The following is a 4,887-nucleotide window of genomic DNA, read 5'->3' on the forward strand; positions in this document are numbered from 1 at the left end:
ATGTTCAACACAAAAATATTGTGTACATAAACAGTAATTCTAATAGGCACTTTTAACCTCGATGCTCACTTTTCCAACACTGTAAATACTTATTCGCAATATGTGTTGAAAAGGGCCGTTAACGCAACAACAGTAGGAGACTCTTTGTCCACAGATATGACAAACCTAATCAATTCAATGACGAATAAACATTAGATTACCATGGCAACTTTATGTGAACTGTACAATAAATGTATAAACTATTTTAACATAGAACAAGACTCATTCGAAACCCTAAATTACTTATATATACATATAATATATACATACTGATAATGTACACGTGGCCTCTTATTCAACTGTATACTGTCCCACCTCTCAAAAAACATCCATGATAGAGCGGACGTGGTCATCTAAGAACCATTTAAATAAATAACGCAGCAGAAATTGTAATCAAGGTTCTTATACCCCAAATCGATTTTCTTTTATTCTAATCACATTTTTATATGTGATAGTGAAATTAAATTGCAATGACAACTTGTATGAACAAACTGATTAATGAATGTTTAAGCTTCAGAGGTGAAATGCACTCCCATAGCCCGGACTGAGCAAAAGAATGTTTGACCAAAGTTTTAATCAAATTTGTTTTAAATGAGGCCACCAAAGTGCGGCCTCATTTGTTTGCCAAAAACAGCTAGATATGACGTCATCTTAGAGATTAATTTTGTTCAAATTAAAAAAAATATGTTTTTCAAATAAAACGTATGGTTACTATCTGGAAATCTGTCGGCATAATGAATTGAAAGTGATCATGCTGATTTCATTTTCAGTGAAACTAGTAAGTTTTCGGCCATATCACAGTCAAGCAAATATTGACTGAAAGTAGAACAGGAACATAGAACACGAACAAGAAGAACAAAAAGTGTTTTCATTATTAAGATTGGTTCTATTATGTATACGCTTTCTATCCACCAGATCATAGAAGTGAGGTATAGACGTGAACATCCGTGCTGCGGGCAACATCCGCAGTGTCGTAATTGCTGGCAAGGACGTTGATACGGGGTTCCAAGTAGCCCAAGGAATCCTCTGTGAAGCTTTGCTCAGCATCTGGCAAAACCTCCATGTACTGAGCCTCATTGCTGCCTGGCAAAACCTCCGAATAGTAGTGCTCGTTGTGGCCTGTCTCAGCATTATGTGATGCCCGCTGTGGCTCTTGCTGGCTCCACATTTTGGCACAGGGACGTTTGCTGCTCACAGAATACAGTCTTGTCAATTTGACGTGTGAAGATGGTCGGACACGGTGTGTGTGTATGTGTGTGTGTGTGTGTGTGTGTGTGTGTGTGTGTGTGTATGTGTGTGTGTGTGTGTGTATGTGTGTGTGTAGGGGGTGTAGATGGGTGGATGTGTGTGTGTGTGTGTGTGTGTGTGTGTGTGTGTGCGTGTGCGTGTGTGCGTGTGCGTGTGTGCCCGTTTGTGCGTAAGGAGTGCTTCTGTTAGACAATTTCAATGGCCAGCTATATCGATACAATCAAAGAACGCTTTCGATGTAGAGGAAGTTAATGATGCCTGTACAAACTAAGGGTACTACAACTTCCTAATTAACTGACGTATATTACTTCATTGCTTGAGTAAGACAAGCCCATTCATACTCTCTGACATTCAGCAATGCAACTTACCGCTTTCTGACTAAACAGACGACAAGGTTGATTGCAACAACGACAGCCACAAACCCCGCACCGGAACCCACCACGCATGGAACAGGACAAACAGTGTGTTCTGCGCAATGGAAAATAACTGTTTTATTACTAGTGAAGGGACAGGGCATTCAATAAAGATTCTAAAAAATGTGCATTTTCACAACTGCAAACAGACAAAAACATGAATAACAAACAAAGAACACAACATAATCAGTTTTATAAAAAGGTGTGACAACTTTATCGAGATAAAGTGAAGTTTATTCAAGCTATGATTTTTGAAGGAAGTTCACGAAGTCATATAAGTATCTGTGTAGTAACATTGCGGATACTTCCCTTTTCTGTTTAAGACATTACATGCCATTCTCTCAATATAATGCTACTGAATTAATATAATACATGTTCTGCATCAGTGGTATTTTTCTACTCATTATTATAAATACTACACGTTGAAAATTATGTCTTTGTCTGCGTTTTGAAATTGTTCAATATTATGAAATCATTTCGTTCCTGTCTTTGCTCTCTTGTGCATTTTTTTCCGTTGCACGACAAGAACAATAAATAGCGTAAACGTTTACTAGGTACTGTACCCTGTGCACAATCTGTTCCTCGTGAAAAATAGTGGTATTTAATCACTTGGCTTTGGCTGGCTCGGCCGCTATTACCGTAAACTACCTGGCAAGCGCCCAGTACCGAGACTGACAGTAGGATTTCTTTCTGTGCAAACATGTCTATACCCTATTTGTCTCTTTCTCTGTGACACAGACGCGTTGGAGATCATAGTTGTTGTGCAGGAAACATTTACCTTCCTCCCTGGAGACGCAAGAGAGTAACTTAGTTACCCAGAGCGTACACTGGAACCCCCTTTTAAGACATCACAACATTTGATTTGACAGAAGTCGCAGCACAGGCTTCATGTCTCACCCAGTCACATTATTCTGACACCGGACCAACCAGTCCTAGCATTAACCCCATAATGCCAGACGCCAGGCGGAGCAGCCACTAGATTGCCAATTGATTGCCAATTTTAAAGTCTCAGGTATGACCCGGCCGGGGATCGAACCCACGACCTCCCGATCACGGGGCGGACGCCTTACCACTAGGCCAAGCGTGCCGGTCACAACATTTGATATAATCAGGTCTTGAAAGGGAAGAAAACTTAACATAGACGTCCATTTACTGGGGTTATTATCAGAAAATCAAGAAAAACAACTTGTTCTGGATAGATAAATGATTTGTCTTTCTTCTCGTGTGTAAAAGTTGTCAAGCTGCGCTTATTCTGAATTTGTATCGATTGTTTAATTGATACCTGACGTTATTGTCAGGTCGATGTTGGGGGTACCCTTACTTCGGCGGCGGTCACGTGATACTTATAACAGACATCTTTGATCCGAAAAGTGTGCCAGGTAGCAAAGTGAAGGGCCTTTAATGGCATATACAGTTTGAATAACTTAACACGGGAATGAATGTTTTAGTTTGTAATAATTTGTTATTCCTGTATGGGAGTGTGCTTGTGATGTGGCTGATACGATAATACAGCGGATTGTTACTAGTCTGTAGTTTGTGTCCCTCCATCTGTTGGTTATAGAGACTGTGGAAGAGGAGATGATGATGGTACCTGTTTGGATGTAGTTGTTGCCATCATTTGTGTCATAGTCATCGTTACTTCAACCACATCATATGCGTGCACGATGTTGATGTTATCCTAGATTGTCCACGAGTGGGGTTATATGTGTATGACTGTTTTTTCCCTGACATGAAGGTAGTCATACCCTGCTGTAAGCGAATGCTGTGTATGTTCGTGTTTCTGTAACCCAGCAAACTTTGACATGGGTTTTTACGCAAGGGGGGTGTATGGATCTAGCGGGTCTGCATAATTATACGTTGACCTTGGAGATCGAAAACAATCTCCATTCAATCAGGCGCAGCTGGGATTCAACCCCAAACCTTCCACATGGAGGCCGACGTCTTAACCACTAGGCTACCTTGCCCGTCTGTTGTTGGTGTTAGCTCTATCTCAGTCTGAGATCTGATGCCGATGGTGTTATTCTGATGAAAATATACATACTGAGCCTTCAATGTTTCGTTATTTTCCTTTAAGGAACACGGATCTGCTACCGTCCCTTCACATATGCATCTTTCAAGATGGTTGTCTGTTGAATCCGAGAAGAAATGCAAAAGATGGGACGAGTGAACGTTGTTGATCGTACAGGCACGTCTGAAACAAACTCATTGTTTTAAGGGCACAGTCACTCCCGTGTAGACTATTCGACGCGATATCTCACATATAGACAGGTTTTTACATGTAATAAAGCCATCCTTCTATTTGGACGCATACCGAAATTCAACAGATGTAGTTGTATATGTTAATTGATTGATTGATTGATCGATGGACGGATTGAAATGTTGTAGTTGCTAGCTAGCCAATAAACACGAGCATGTTAACATAATATTCAATAAACACACATTATTCATACAAACATACCTGTCACGCAATAGTATGTCACGATGAAATGTCCTGTCTGGGACAACTGTCCTGTCAGCCCGTCAAGATTGCAAGGTGTCCCGACGCTGTTCTTACATTGCTGGTACAAAAGCCACACGTCGTTGGACGAAAACTGTATGGAACATGTTCCATTTTCTTCGATTCTGCATTCTTGATGATTATCGGTAATTGATTTGCAGTTGTTGTTGCAGTATTTCTCACTGGCATTGGTGAATCTGGCGTCTTTGATGATAATGGTAGAATCGGGATTGGTACAGTGAAGAGTTGCTGAAGGTGTTTGTTGTGAAGTTTTGATTTCGAAGCTGCCATCTAAATAGGAAAAGGAGAATTGAAGGGCTAACCGATAAGACCCACTGGATGATCAGGTTAGATCAAATATGTTGAGTAGTTCTCAATGCAGAGCGCGCACGCACGTACACACGCAACCACCCCCACCCACACACGCATACCCGCACACACGCACGCATGCACGCACACAGACATATACACGCACGCATGAACCCACAGCCTCACACACACACACACACACACACACACACACACAATCACACAATCACACACACGCACACACACATACACACACACACACTCACACACACACACACTCACACAATCACACAATCACACACACACACACACACACACACACACACACACAGACACACACACACACGCACACACACATTTGTTACGGATTGTTTTAGCATT

At 41.3% G+C, this 4,887-nt stretch overlaps 1 long non-coding RNA gene across 1 annotated transcript; it reads right to left on the reverse strand.

The window, feature by feature from the left end:
• Positions 1-684: 684 nt before the first annotated feature.
• On the reverse strand, positions 685-4,483 carry LOC138955381 (uncharacterized). The gene is made up of 4 exons (XR_011452217.1): positions 4,159-4,483; positions 3,742-3,891; positions 1,656-1,755; positions 685-1,226 (listed from the first exon to the last, which is right to left on the reverse strand). It is a non-coding gene; the product is annotated as an uncharacterized lncRNA (long non-coding RNA).
• Positions 4,484-4,887: the final 404 nt, after the last annotated feature.

This window comes from Littorina saxatilis, unplaced genomic scaffold (genome assembly GCF_037325665.1).
Source record: "Littorina saxatilis isolate snail1 unplaced genomic scaffold, US_GU_Lsax_2.0 scaffold_2910, whole genome shotgun sequence".
NCBI lineage: Eukaryota > Metazoa > Mollusca > Gastropoda > Littorinimorpha > Littorinidae > Littorina > Littorina saxatilis.